The sequence below is a fragment of the Pelodiscus sinensis genome, chromosome 8 (assembly GCF_052426305.1).
Source record: "Pelodiscus sinensis isolate ZL-2025 chromosome 8, ASM5242630v1, whole genome shotgun sequence".
Classification (NCBI taxonomy): Eukaryota; Metazoa; Chordata; order Testudines; family Trionychidae; genus Pelodiscus; species Pelodiscus sinensis.
This window is the reverse complement of record NC_143059.1, coordinates 21278095-21294389: the sequence shown is the minus strand read 5'-3', so window position 1 is coordinate 21294389 and position 16295 is coordinate 21278095.

Below are 16295 nucleotides of genomic sequence, written 5' to 3'. Positions count from 1 at the left end.
CCTCCTTGGTAGCAAGAAGCTGTCTACATGTTTAACATATCAGGCAAAATGAGTGAGGGTCTCTCTTTGGCTTCAGAGCACGATATCTTTCCAGGACATGCTCTAGTCTAGGCTGTCCTGTACTATATGCTGCGGTTGAGGAATTCAGGGGCTGGCGCATTCCTGCACCACAGTGCACCTTGCCACCCTCTCTGCTTTTCATGAGCCAATCCAAGGGCAGATGGTCTATTCCCATGACATGATGGTGAGGCTCCTAGGGGGCCTTGAGAGACTCTATCCACAGGTCAAGGACCCTGTCCCACAATGAGACCTCAACCAAGCACTTTCCCAGCTCACCGGGCCATCCTTTTTGCCCCCCAGTTACTGCTCTCTGTCCTTTTTGTCATGGAAGGTGACATTCCTGGTGGTGGTGATTTCAGTGAGATGGATCTCGGAGATCAGAACCCTGACTACAGAACCCCTGTACATAGTCTTCTTTAAGGTCGAGGCCCAACTTAGACCATGCCTAGCCTTACCAAAAGTAAACTCCACTTTTCACATTAATCAGGATTTATTCTGCTACGAGTATTTGAACTCAGCAAACTTTAACTCTGCAGCCTGAGAGATGCTTTCATAATTAAAATAATAATATATGTGGTGCATTTAAATCCTCGGCTGGAAACTATTATATAACATACATGCAAAGTATTCTTTGATCTCTTCTAAATTAGAAATCCAAGTTTTCTTGGAAAGGTAATGTGAAAACTTAGGTAATTCTAACTTCTTGGTATATTTTCATGTTACTTGTCAGAGCATATTCCTATTTAATTTTAAAACCACCCATTCACTTGTTTTTATACAGAATTTTTTTCAGCAGATTTTAATGAGCTATACATATCATACCAGTTTTATTTAAATGATTTTTTCTTTTTGTTTCCAAAACAAGAATTATCCATGACAACATATTAAAGAATTAACTCTGTTAAAACTTTACTACATTCCTCAAACTATTAAGCCGCTCTCGGATTATTATGATTGTTGTCCTGAATGTTTAATCGTGAACTATTTGAATGATGTTAGTTTCTAAAGATAATTAAGGATTTTCAAGTTGTTTCATAATTAGAAAAGGCATGCACATGTGTTTTTGAACACTGCTCTTTAGAAAGTGCTCAGTTTAGTCTTCCAAGATGTGCATTCGCTTTGTATTATCTGTATTGCTCTGTACCCTGCTCCTGCTAAAGTCCGAGGGCATTTTGCCTTTGATGTGAGTGAGAGCAGGATTGATTGCTAAAAGCTCAACCCTGAAAATCCAGTTTTGAGGGTATAATACATGAGTAATGAAAACGTGCATGAGTAAAGATACCCGGCTGAGTTCATGCAGTCTTTATTGCCATCACTGGTTTTGTGGACACCCAACAGTGAAATCCTGGCTCACTTCAGCCACTGGCAAATTCCCACTGCACTTCAGCCAGTTTTAAAGGGGCAGAAAAGACTGCAGTGCACCTACAGTTGAAAGATAACTCGGATCTAACAGAAGTGGATGAATCCCAACACTATAGGTGTACAAACTGCTGGGCCAAACATCTCTGCAAATATGCTAGCAATGCTGCTGTGCTCGTCCCCTGAAGGCTGACATTCTCTCACCACTGTGTTATCAGTGGGGGGAAAGGGAGAGCATCTCTGCCAAAGACAAGATGCGTATGGACTTGGACAGAACCCACAGTCAAGTAAAAGACTTGACTTGCTTCCCTGCTCACCCTAAGCAGTGAAATGTCTTCCAGGGTGAATGCAGCCTGTGGAAATGAGTGGCCATTAGTATCCCTTTCCTCCCACTGATCTCCCCAAGATGTTCCTGCCCAGGGTACAGTATGGCCATGTGTGAATGAAAACCCCTGCTTCCCAGCATGGATGAGAATCAGGGGTTTCCACAATTCTGCTGCACCATGGGATTGTCCTGCCTTGGTGGTGAACTCAGCAAAGGCTATGAGTAATACAGACACTGATAACACCCAAGCTCTGGGAGGGCTCAGTTACAGGAACTTGACAGCACCCAGGAGCACAGGTAGGTGGGCTCAATGCAATGATCAGATGTCACTCTCAAGATCTCTTTGATCTAACCTGTCACAGTGGCATAGTTGAGCGGGGTATTGTGCACAGCTGGTTGCTCTGGAATACTAATAGTAATTTTGACCGAGTTCTATGTGTGGTGCTGGAGAACAGACAGTGATTACTAGAACTTCACTGAGGTGTAGAAAGATAAATCCATGTTCTCAGAGGTCCAAAACAACAAAAGAAGCATGCTATTTATGCAAAGATCACAAACAGCTTCCCAAACCAGACTGTGGAGTCTGCCAAAGGGACTCTGGGCAGCAGTGTGGAGAACAGCATAGTGATGGAGGAGGAGGAGACTGGCCAGCCAGTGATCAGCGAGAGCCAAGAGCTTTTTATAACCTTGGAGCCAGTCCCCTCCCAGGATGTCTCATAATGGAGCACTGATCCTGGGGTGTACAATTCTGGTGAATTCACAATTTTTTTCTTGATACAAGCTGCCTAAGTGAAAAATTGGCTGTGATGTGTGTAGACTATTCTGTGCCTACGTAGCTCGGAGGGCACAGAACAACTGGTTAACAGAGCAGGAGTCCTCCCTGCACATCTCCATGAAGCTCTCATAGCGGAACTTTTTGACCCTTTTTAAAAGGGTTCTGAGGAGGCCTGCCTTTTTCTGTCCTCCATGATTGGACACCTTCCCATGCCAAGCCAGCATTAAATGCTCTGGCATCATTGCAGCATAAGTCTCAGGTTTCTGGTCATGATCAGTCAGCATCAGCTCCTGACCCCTCTGTGTGATTTGGAGAAGATTGATATCTTGAATGGCAACTTGCATGAAGGAGAAGGGGAAGCTATTAGCTGCTGTCTCTGCTGCTACCATGGCTTCAGCCTCTGGCACCCTCCCTCCTGCCCTCCCACAAGCTCATGCGAGATGGGAAAATAGCACTCTCCTGAGAAGTGGAGTGTGGTCCCTTACCAAACTTGCCTTCAACCCTCATGAGTCCAGAAAGTCCCTTGAGAACTGTGCTGTGTACCTGCTGTACAGTGGCTGATTTAAAGCCAAACTTTAGGTTTGCACCAAACACATCTCCATTGTCTTTAGAGAGACCTTTGCTGTATGTTACCAGATTAGATTTTAGGCTCCACAATGTAGCTCCTGTAATGTGTGCTCTTGTTACTTTTCATTGCAGCAGGAACAGCAGGCAGCTTGCTGTTTACTCTTCTAGTTCCAGCACTGTCCGTCTCACACAAATCCACAGGCAAAACTGGACAAGAGAAGACATGTCCAAGGACCAAATGGAGTGGAGGAACATGCTCATAGAGGAGATGTGGGCAGAGCGATGGGAGAGGAGAGTGTGCAGGGAACTGCAAGCTGGGCAGCAGCAGAATAACTTTGCCTCCTAGATGCCAGTGATGGATTGCTGGGTGGCACGCCTGGAGAAGAACACCTCCTGTCAAATCTCCTATACCCTATACAAAATAACTCTCCCTCCTCACTCAGCTCCGAAGTGTCCACCACCAGGGGCCCAGGACATGGGGTAAGAAGCACTTAAATTCAGCCTCACACTCAACCTCCAGGGCCTCAGGAAGGAAAAGGCTGTCCTTCTTGTATTTCTGATTGCCCCCACCTTTGGGTCCCAGCATGGACTTCTTTTCTCTCCCTGCTGTCTTCCCTAAATAGAAATGTACGAGCTCTGAACAATAGTCTCTGTATTGCTTGTACTACTGGGGTGAGGTGGGGATTATAGGCAAACACACTGACTGTAGGGGCACCTCATTGAGAGCAACATGCATGTGTAGTAAAGAAGTTTTACTGGGTAGAAATATCACCTATTTTAGATTATGTACATATTAGAATAAGAAAATAATAATGTAGTAGTTTAGGTATTAAATTACCATACTATTGGTAAATGTGCACCAGCCAGACTTTTGTGTCTGAAGCTGATTCCAAGGTGGGAATGGATTCTTATGGTTTTTGTTTTCAGTTTTAAAAATTATTTTTCTGAAATAAGTAAAAGGATTGTTCTTCTTCAAGGATGTCCCTGTGGGTGCTCCACTGTTTGTGCTGGGCTTACCCTAGCACCATAGAATGGAGATTTTTCTGGAAGCAGTACCCAGCCGGACTGCGCATGTGACACGGTGTCTCGCAGAGTTCATGCTCTTTTGCCTGAGTGCGCGGACTGGCCCTCGCCAGTTCCTCTCGACTGCCTCAGGCTGCAGAGGGAGGGAACTGCATGCTTTCTCAATTCTCCCTGTCTTGTGCATAGTTCTTACTTTCCTCTTTGTATTATAGCTATTATCCCTCCCGTTTGGTTTTTATCTTAAAAAAATGTATTAGAATAATATATATATATAGTTACATACCTTAGAGTTTTGACTGTACCCCTCCTCTATGTTTATACATAGTTATATTAATAATATTCATCCCATTCTCTTAAAAAAAACCCCAAAATAATGATTATGCCGTCGTCGCCTGGGTTTAAAAAGTGCGACACTTCCTGCGAGGCAATGCCTGCTTCGGATTGTCATTCCTCCTGCGTCAGATGCCTAGGAGAGGCCCAGGTCCCCCAGAAGTGCCCACACTGTACTAAGCTCACAGCAAGGGCCAGAAGGGCCAGGGAGATGCAGTTGTGAATGATATTGTTCGATAAAGCACTTCAACCATCACGCCCTGTTTCTGCCTCAGAGAGTCAGCCCTCAAAGCTCAGGGCTTTGTCTCCCTCAGCAGCTTCATCCAAGAGATCTCAGATGTCGCTAACCAGATCTTTACCTGCCATCTCGCTCAGCAGAGTCAGCTCTGGAGACAAGCCTGGCACTTCCGGCATGGTGAAACCACATTAAAAAATACCCGTGGCACTGAAGCCGACAAAATCAGGAGAAGTGGCACTGCCTGCGGCACCGAGGGTTCTTCTTCGAGTGGCCCCGTGGGTGCTCCACTCTAGGTGTCGGGTCCCGTCCCGGCGCCGTGGCTCGGAGACTTTTCATAGCCGTGCCCCGCCGGCTCGCGCATGCGTGGTTCAGCAGGGTAGCGTTCGCACCTTTGATCAGCCGCGCGCGAGCCGGCAACCGTCAGTTCCTCTCAACCGCCTCAGGTCGCGGTCGGAGCTCCCTGATTTCTCTTCACTGATGGTTTCTTTAGATAGTTATCCACTGTAAATAGTTAGTCAGTTAAAGTTAGTGTTAGTCGTGTTCCTTTTCTTGTTCTCTCTGTAAAAAAAAAAAAAAAAAGAAAGAAAAAGAAGAAGAAACTTCTCTCTCAAGACTTCAGCGAAAGCCGCCTCAGTGCTGGTGAAATTGACTACCCGGGGGATTACACAGGCATCCCTTACTTTTGGTGGCAATGCCTGGCTCAACTGGGTTCAAAAAATGTTTAAAGTGCCGTGAAGCCATGCCAACGGCTGACGGCCATGACACTTGTATCAGGTGCCTGGGGGAAACTCATGTCCCTGACAAGTGCACTCATTGTAGAAAATTAACTTCAAGAGCCCGAAGGGAGCGGGAGATGAAAGTCAGGATGTTAATGTTTGACAAGGCTCTGCAGCCTGATCCGATCCCTCCTGCAGCCACAAAAGCCTCGGGGCATAAGAGGAGAGCGGCTTCTCCGGGGTCGGCTCTCTCCAAGTCAACAAAGCCATCCCCGACGCGTTCTCTCCCTGCGGCAGCCACAGCGTCGGCAGGAGCTTCCAAGGAGACCCCCCGGAGATCTGGTAACCCTGCTGGGGCTGATAGGGGAGAACCCCCGCTGCCCAGAGGGGGATCGGCTTCAGCGCCGACATCGGGAGCGGCAGCGCAGCTGGCCGACAGGTCTGCACCGGCTTCAGCAGCGCGCTCCCTGAAACTGACAAACACGCTGGGACCGCAACTGACCAGCCTCTCCGCACTGGCTTCAGCGGCGCCTGATGCATCGGTGCCTATCCTGCCTGCCCCAGCATCGGCACCGCCCCCTCCAGCACCGCCTGAGCCAGAACCGGCTGATGCTTCAGGGCCAGCACCATTGTTAACCACGGCACCGGACGTACCACAACAGCTGACTTCTCCAGCACCGCTTCACATTCATTCGGTGCCTGGCTCCCCCATGCGTCTGGGGATGGATGGGGCTTCTACACCTAGAAAGTCACTATCCAAGACTCATTATAGGGACAGATCCCTTTCTCCAGCGGTTTCATCGGGAATTCATGATCGCTATCGTATTTACGTATCTCCTTCACGAATTGGGCGCAGCCGCCATGACTACAGGGATGCAGTGTATTTAGACACACATCGGTCCCGTTCACCCTCCCGTTTTTCGAGGTACGGGTCTGTTAGACGTTCTCCATACTGCGTCTACTATATACATCATGATAGTGCACGCTCCTCTCGGCACTCCTCCCCGTCGCGCTCCGAGCGCTATTATGACCGCTATCATAGATCATATTACGATCGTCCCCAACGTGACTATACTCCATCATCACGCAGAAGATCTTCCTGCGTCCGCCAATCACCAACAGCGAAATACTTACCTCACCAATCACAGCCATTACATTCGCCTTCTCCAGCTAAAAGTCCCACCATCCAGCTGGACCAGTCTGAACCCGAAGAGGGACAGTTGTCTGAAACAGAGGACCCTAAGCCGGGGACTCCTCCAGCACACTGTTCCTCGTCTTCCCCGGATGAGGCGATATGCCCGATTGACATCTCTCCGCTGGATGATCTGAAACACTTTCAGGATCTCTTCAAACGAGTGGCGGGCACGCAGGAAATACAGCTGGAGGATGTTCCAGTTAAGAAACACCGCCTCTTGAAAAACCTTCGTCCACAACAACGTGCAAAGATCGCATTACCAATCGATGATGCAATAATGGAAGTGGCGGATGAGATATGGCAAACCCCAACATCGGTTACCCCTACGAGTAAGAAGGCTGACAAGAAGTATTTTGTTCCAGTGAAAGGCTTGGACTTTTTATTCAATCATCCCCAACCTAATTCGTTGGTAGTAGACGCGGCTCAACGTAGGAATAAGGCGCCACAATACAGAAATACCCTTCCAGACAGGGAGAATAAAAAATTAGATATTTTTGGCAGGAAAGTCTACTCCTCAGCCACGCTGTTGTTACGAATTGCAAACTACTCAGCCCATCTATCGAATCATAATTTCGATAATTACTCGAAGTTAACAGAGCTGTTACACCATCTGCCAGACAGCAAAAAGCCACTCCTGAAAGCAATAGTTCAAGAAGGATACGCATCATGTAGTACTGCACTACAGATTGCCATGGATGTGGCTGACACAGCAGCTCGAGCCGCTGCTACAGGTATAGCCATGAGGCGATCATCTTGGCTTTCATCGGCAGGGGCTCCAAAGGAGTTGCAAAATAAGGTCGAGGATCTGCCGTTTGACAAACTAAAACTCTTTGCGGCAAATACTGATGAGGTTCTCCATTAGGGGAAAGATTCCCGTACAACTCTACGTACGCTTGGGATGTACACTCCCTCCTTCAAACACAGACGTTATTTCCCTTATCAACGGAGATATGATTTCAATTTTGCTAGACAGCAGACACGTCCCTTCGACAACCAGCGCCCTAAACAGCGCCCTCAATGCAAGCGGCCACAGCAGAATCGTCCAGCTAATCAGTCATCGACTAAGCAGCAAATTTGACTTCATTGTCGAGGACGCAAGCCAACTACCTTTAATCAACACGGAAAATCATCATCTTTTTCACCATCGTCTACGTTCTTTCTATCACCGGTGGTCTGCAATCACCACGGACAGATGGGTACTAGAAGTAGTTCGGTCCGGCCTCTCCATCCCTTTTCTCTCTATTCCCCCTACCACTCCCCCTCCCCTGTCCCTTTTCAGGGACCCCTCTCACGAGAAACTGTTGAAGCAGGAAGTTCAACGCTTGCTTGCCATCGGAGCAATAGAGGACGTCCCCAAACAGTTCTGGGGAAGGGGGTTTTACTCCCGATATTTTCTCACCCCAAAGAAGTCGGGAGTTTGGAGACCCATTCTAGACCCTTGAAAGCTGAACCGGTACCTTCGAAGGCTCCGTTTCAAGATGGTAACCTTATCAACCATCATTCCGTCATTGAACAAAAAGGATTGGTTTGCAGTCCTCGATTTGCAGGACGCCTACTTCCACGTAGAGATTCATGTGGCGCACAGACGTTTTCTTCGTTTCCAGTTGGGGAGCGAGCATTATCAGTACAGGGTCCTGCCATTTGGTCTAGCATGTGCTCCGAGAGTTTTCACCAAGACATTAGCGGTGGTCGCGGCCCATTTACGCAGACTGGGGGTGACAATATTTCCTTACTTAGACGATTGTCTCCTCAGGGGTGCAACGTATATGGAAACATGTCACATGGTCTGGACAGTATCCAACGAATTTGCAGCTCTGGGTCTCCTCATAAACTCAAAGAAGTCATCGTTAGTTCCCTCCCAGAGCCTGATGTTCATAGGTGCGCGACTCGATTCAACTGTAGCGCGAGCATACTTACCACTAGAACGTTTTACGGCAATCAAAGAGCTGGTACACACCGTGGTGCATGCTCCAACAATTCCCACACGTGTTTGTCTGCAGCTATTGGGACACATGGCCGCTGCAACCATTGTAGTGCGCAACGCAAGGTTACGTTTTCGTTGCCTCCAGCATTGGTTAGCCACGGTTTACATTCCGTCAAAGCACTCTGTCCACAGGCCAGTAGTGGTGCCACGGTATGTCCGGGATTCCCTCCAGTGGTGGATCAACCCGGCCAATCTTCTCACGGGCGTGCCATTTCATCGACCACAACCCTCAACACAAATCACTACAGATGCCTCCCTTACAGGTTGGGGAGCTCACATGGGCAACCTTACGGTTCAGGGACGTTGGTCGACACACGAGATGCTACTGCATATCAATGTGCTCGAATTAAGAGTGGTACGGCATGCTTGCAAACATTTCCAAGCCCACATTCAGAATACAACGACCAGGATTTTAACGGACAATATGGCGACTATGTTTTATATCAACAAACAAGGGGGTGCCCGATCCCGTTCTCTTTGCGCAGAGATCACTCGTCTATGGAATTGGTGTATCGCCAACAACACCGTTCTCACAGCATCCTACCTTCCGGGCATCGACAATTTAATAGCAGACTCTCTCAGCAGAAGTTTTCCTCACGACCACGAATGGGAGGTACGTACGGACGTACTGACTCGTATCTTCGATCGATGGGGATTTCCAACAATAGATTTGTTCGCGACAGAACTCAATTCGAAATGTCCCGCTTATTGCTCGAGAGCCGGAATAGGACGCCACTCCCTGGGAGATGCCTTTCTTCTCCACTGGGGCATATCGCTACTATACGCCTTTCCCCCGGTAGTGTTAATTCCCAGGGTTCTGGAAAAGATCAACATGGACGAAGCCCAGGTGATCCTTCTAGCACCGTCATGGGCTCGTCAGCCCTGGTTCTCGATGCTCCACCAGATGTCAGTGAGAGCGCCATATGCTCTGCCTCCTCTTCCGAATCTGTTGACCCAGGACAACGGAGCCCTCAGGCACCCGAGACCCGAAGTTCTACACCTCACCGCATGGATGCTTGCTGGTTCACCGACTTCGAACAATCATGTTCTCGGCGAGTCAAGGAGGTGTTGATGCACAGTCGAAAGGAATCCACACGGTTGCCGGCTCGCGCGCGGCTGATCAAAGGCGCGAACGCTACCCTGCTGAACCACGCATGCGCGAGCCGGCGGGGCACGGCTATGAAAAGTCTCCGAGCCGCGGCGCTGGGACGGGACCCGACACCTAGAGTGGAGCACCCACGGGGCACATCTCGAAGAACAATCGTTACTTCACAGGGTGAGTAACTTCTTTTTACATCGGCTCCGCCTGCACCCAAGCCTCCGGCACCAGCAGCCAAACCGGCACCGAGAGCGTCATTGGCACCGATAGCGATATGGTGCCTAACATCCATGTGGCACCACTGAGCGTCGCACCGCATCCATCTATGGGTGGAGCTGAGAGCACGGCACTGACAACTCACCTGTGCCAAAGCTGCTCCTGTTCACTAATTTTCTTGCCGGCACCGTCTCCTTCTCCACCGGCACCACACTCTCCATCTTACTGCGCTAGCCATCACAGGTCTTCGTACTCTCCACAAAGATTACCATCTACTTTTCTTGCATTGTACCCTGACCATGGCAGACATCACCATCGTTATCGCTCCATCTATCCTGCTTCGTCCAGAGCTTCTTACATCCGCTCTCATTCTCCACACTCTCCGCATATCCATCATTGGCAGCATACCCGATTTGCTTATTCATAAAGATGCTTGCCCTTGGATAGACTCTATCACCATGATCACCTTAACCATCACGACTCTCACAGAAGATATTCATATCACTAGAATCCAGGTCTCACGGCCGATCTTGCTGCGAATGGTGCAAGAGTGCTATGGCAGAAGACTGGGGATGTGGGGGTGCAGGAGTTTGGGGATGTGAGAGGCTCAGGACAGGGGTTGCAGTGTATGATAGGCTCAGATTTGGGGTCGGGATGGAAGGTAAATGAGTATTATGACTCTGTGGCCAGATGAGGGCTTGGCCCCAATTGTTGGCTTGTTGGCCAGGCTTCATTTTTAAAATATTATGTCAAACACAAAAGGTTTCAGCATTGTCTTTATTTATGAGAGGGGCGGGGAACCTGTTTTGAGTCAGTCAGGGCCACACAAGTGAGATACAAAAACACAACCCGTCTAAACCCCTCAAGCCTCAGTAATGTGGCCCGAACTATGCTGGTGGTGGCAGGGAACTGGATGCTGGGGAAGGGGACAAGATGCTAGTGAGTGCTGGGGTAGGGGACAGGGTACTTGTGGGGGTCTGGGTGGGGAGAGTGGACAGGGATCCTGCAGCTGGGGATCCTGCAGCTGTGTGCCAAGGCCCAGGAAGTGCTCAGGGTGCTCCCCCATCTTCCAAACAGCAGTGCAGTACCTGAAATGCCAGTCCATTACTGCCAGGTACTTTCTTCTTCTGCTGCCTTCCTGTGCAGGGGGTAGGGGGAAGTGGGAGTCCTGGATGCACCAGCTCCAACTGCTTGGACAGTGTGTGCTGCTGTGGGAAGAAAGGTGTGCACGCTGCCTGAGCAGTTGGAGCTGGTGCAGTCCTGGACTCCCACTCCTCCCCTCCCTTCCCTGCACGCAGGAAGGCAGCAGGGGAAGAAAGTCCCCAACGCACGATGGACTGGCATTTTAGGTACCGTGTCGGCTGTTTGGGGAGGGGGGAAGAGAGGCCCACACACTTCCGGGACCTGGCGCGCAGCTGCAGAACTCCCCCCCCACCCCGCAGGAAGCCCGTACTACCTCCATTGTCCCTGGGGGTAGCATCAGCATGGGGTTCATCTTGGGGGTAGGAGGCATTGAGGAGGGCCCCCAAAAGCCTCATGATTGACTGCTTGAGTCCCCAGGATCGACCAGTTTATTGCGATCGATGGGTTGATGACCACAGCTGTAGGGAGAAGCCAAGGACAGATGTAAAAGCGCCAGGAGATTTTTGTATACCCCTATTGAGATGTGAATGATGCGCAGACTGATAACTCTAAAAGATGAAGCAAACACCTATACATTGGAACAAGATAACTGTGATATGAGAAGAACAATTTAAGAAAAGAAGCGCTGTGAAACAGCAATTGATTGCAGCATAATGACGTGTAACTTACTGATCCCAATGAAAGAAAACTGCTATAAAAAGAGGCTGCTGTGCCACAGGTTTTGGGTCCTGACCTGCCAAGACTGGATCATCAGTCCAGACCAATAGAGCCCTGCTCCTCCCTATTTGTGAGCAATCTAATTGGCTGCCAGAGAGATCCGGACTGTGAACTGGTAAATATAACATCGATTGGTGGGATTCTGTGTGTGTGTATGTAAGCGTATGCTAGCTTTTTATTATTGCATTCTTAATAAATGGGTATATTGCCATTCCCCCTAAAAAGATCCCGTGTGTTTCTTATACACATAATAAAAGACTCTCAAAACTGGCCATTCATAAAACTTTCTTTCAAAGTCTCTCTGATTTGCACTGCCCCTTCTGTGCTCTCCTTATCACCCTGGTGTCTGGCTGCTCAAAATCTCTGGCTAGGCACTTTGCCTCAGTCCTCCACCCTGCCAGATAACTTTCCCTCTTGCTCTTACAAATATTATAGAGCACACAGCAGGAAGGGAATGTTGCCTTCACTGAGGTCTAACCTAGTCAGTAGACTCCCAATCTTTCCCTTTAAATGCCTAAAACCACATTCAACCAACAATCTGCACTGGCTCAGTCTGTAGTTGAACTGATCCTTATTGCAGTCCAGGCTGCTCATCTACAGCTTCATGAGACGTGAGACAGAGGTAGGCTGGGTCACCATGGATCACTATTGGTATTTCTACACCTCCAATTCTGATTTTCTGGTCTGGAAAAAATGTTCCAGCATGCATCTTTCTGAAGAGGCGGGAGCTTCAAAGATGCACGTCATGCACCTTTCCTGACCATCCCATGTTGATGTCAATGAAATGGCCCTTGTGATGCACCAGCACCTGTAGCATCATGGAGAAGTACCCCTTGCTGTTAATGTATTCCTTGGCAAGGTGGTCAGGGGCCAAGGTAGGGATGTGTGTACCATCTATCACCCCACTACATTAAGGAAACCCCTTTTTGGCAGAGCCCTCTGTAGAAGGATGGTATTGATTGCTTTGGCTCCTTGTATATCAATGGCTCCCACTGTAGATTCCCCAACTGACCAGGAGCTGTCTGGTGTTGCAGACTTCCATAGGGCAATTGCCTTGTGCTTCTCCACAGTCCTAGCAGGTTTCATTCAAGTGTCTCTGCACTTCACGGCAGGGGAAAGCCATTTGCAAAGTTCCACTATAGTGGCCTTGTGCATTCAGAAGTTCTGCAGCTCTATGCAGACTGACCAATCAGTGCTTATCTCATTGTATCAGAACTGGTCCAGAGGATTGATTTCCAGCTGCGTTTCCATCAGTACAAGGGATTACCTGTACGAGTCAATGTGATCCTGAGATTCATCCTTGTTCCCTTCATGGTGGAGAGACACATGTATGCTCTCGACATACTACACCATTAGGAGCACCAAGGCAGACATCAACATCACAATGGTTTGATGCAAAATGGGATCCATGTTTGCACTGCTATGGCATCTGTGTGGTTAACCAGGGCCAAAAAAGGCTGCAAAAGACTGTTTCCCACTGATCTCAAGCAAGGGGTGGGAAGGGGGAGCGAGGGGGAAGAAGTAGATGAATGTATTATGGGATGCTGATGACATGAACCCAGAACCACCTACTGCACAGTTTTGGTCCCTGCATACACAGGATGCAAAGCAGCACAGGCACTGGGGAATAGGTTCCCCACAGTGCATTGCTCTCAAGGTTGACTGCAATCTCCCTAATGGGGATGTGCTACTTCAAACTATGTTGAATTCTTCCTCACAGTGGGGACACGACCCTTTAACTTTGCAAAATTTGGTGACCAGAAATAGATTTGACCCTAAAAGATTTGACCATATCTTGTAGACAGTAAATAATCAGATCTGGTAGCTATGCAAAAGATACTCTGTGACAATGATGAGAGTCCTAATATCACATCTTCTCTTATTAATTGGAGAGTGGTGCTTAATTATCATCTGTGGTGAAACAGCACTTGACAAAATTCAGTCTTTTTATTTCATAGAAAGCATTGAGTTGTAACTACTAAAATACTGTTTTTAAAGGCAGTTAAGATCGAGGCCTCAGTGCCCTTTAGACTTTACATTGCTTAACAAAACCATAGCCAATTTAGTAACTGCTTTTCTCATTGCTTTCTGTCCCAATCCTTAATGAATGTTTTAACCAGAAAGTTAACATACCACCTAACAAAAGTGAACTTTGAGCATGTTAGCGCCTCATTTTCATTCCAGAAGCTGTCCTCATATGCATCCTGATTGAAGTCATAGCAGGGGCTTAAGATACAAAAGGTTACAGCCATTTTTTGATAATATTTCACCCAAGTCTGGGCAGATAGGTCATAAGGGGACAGCTGCTCCAAAGATCCACGTCTTGGCTGTGTCTAGACTGGCCAGTTTTTCCGGAAAATCAGCCACTTTTCCGGAAAAACTTGCCAGCTGTCTACACTGGCTGCTTGAACTTCCGCAAAAGCACTGACTTGCTACTGTAAGAAATCAGTGCTTTTTGCGGAAATACTATGCTGCTCCCGTTTGGGCAAAAGGGCCAGTGTAGACAGCTCAGATTTGTTTTGCGCAAAAAAGCCCCGATCATGAAAATGGCGATTGGGGCTTTTTTGCGCAAAAGCACGTCTAGATTGGCCATGGATGCTTTTCCGCAAAAAGTGCTTTTGCGGAAAAGCGTTTGTGCCAATCTAGATGCTCTGTTCCGAAAATGCTTTTAACGGAAAACTTTGAAAGTGACAACCAAGTAGAGAGGGACTGCAAGGAGCAGCCAATCAAAGCCAAGCAGGTCCACATAAAAAGAACAGCATGGCTGAGCAACTTCAGTTGCTCCCTGGAGCTTGAGGAAGGAGAAGTAGCTGCCTTGCAGGTGGAAGAACTATAGTACCTTGGAATGAGCTATGTGGGGCAGGATCAAGGGACTGACAGCAAGCTCCTGACAGACTGCTAAGACTGGCATACTGAGGCCTGGAGATGGTACTGCGGCTGAAGAGAAATGACTCAGGGAAGTAGACAGAGTTTGGAGGGGATGCAGCATGTAGTGGGCGGGACCAAGTTTCCCCATAATCACTACAGAAGAAGTGGCTGGACTGTTGGACGACAGTAATGTTCCCCAGAAGTGGGGAGCATAGAGTTCAACACAACTGGAGGGCTGTGTTCTGAAGAGGATGCCGAAGTCCTTGGAGTGATATGAGTCCAGGCATAGATGTGATAGCAGGTGAGTGACAACTGAGAGTTGATGCACCCACAGGTGGAGCACATACGCAAGACAACCAGCACTAGTATGGTGAGTTGCACCCCTTCACACTGCTCAGTCTACAGCTGGATATACTGTCAAGCCCTTGAATTTGATCTAAACTAAAAAGATTGCACAGGTATTAACAGGAGGAGCACACTTTGACTGGAACACTTACAGTAAAATAATATTTTACAGAGTGCCTCAGAGAAAGAAAATATCATTAATTGCTTAGACATCAGAGAGAGAGAGCTTTTATTACTTTTATTGTATTTTATTACAATAGTGTCCAGAGGTGCTAGCCCAGTTGTAATAATAATTGTATTAACTGAGGTGCAGATGCTCATTTTGGATGGGAGAGTGGAGCTACAGAGTAAAACCTAAATAGGAGCAGGGTAACTCAGGGCGAACATAAGGAAGTATAGGTGTCAGGGGAAGTCACAATGGGTGCACCACCTGGGGAGGAAGTGCAGATACTGAGATTCAGCAGGGGAGGATGAACAGCTAGCTCCAGGCTGTGAATGAGAGTCCATTCAGATAGTCAAGTATCAGAGGGGTAGCCGTGTTAGTCTGAATCTGCAAAAGCAACGAGGAGTCCTGTGGCACAGTTCATCTGCAAATTTGACACCATCGTTTTAGGATTAAACAAAGACTGTGAATGGCTAGCCAACTACAAAAGCAGCTTCTCCTCTCTTGGGCTACATCTAGACTACAAACCTCTTTCGAAAGAGAGCATCTAGACGGCAACTATTTCTTTCGAAAAAGAGAGCCGCTTTTTCGAAAAAGAGCATCCAGCCAGTCTAGACACTCTTTAGAAAAAGCACAGTTTTCATTACATAGCACCTTTTTTTGAGAGAGCACTTTCGATAAAAGGCATTCTTCCTCATAAAACGAGGTTTTCCGCGGTAGGAAAAACTGTCGCATTCTTTCAATTTACTTTCAAAAGAACACGGCAGCAGTCTAGATGCAGGTAAAGATTTTTCAAAAAAAGGACACTTTTTTTGAAAAATCCCTGTAGTCTAGATACACCCTTGGTGTTCACACCTCCACATCAGCAGCTAGAAGTGAGCCTCATCCTCCCCAACTGAATTGACTTGTTATCTCTAGCCTTACTCTTGATTGGAACTCTTTTCTTATGCCTATATATTTATATCTGCCTCTGGAATTTCCACTACATGCATCTGACGAAGTGGGGCTTTGCACATGAAAGCTTATGCTCCAATAAATCTGTTAGGGTATGTCTACACTACAGCGCTAATTCGAACTAACTTAGTTCGAATTAGTTAATTCGAACTAAGCTAATTCGAACTAACGCATCTAGAACTAAAAACTAGTTCGAATTAGTGTTTTGCTAATTCGAA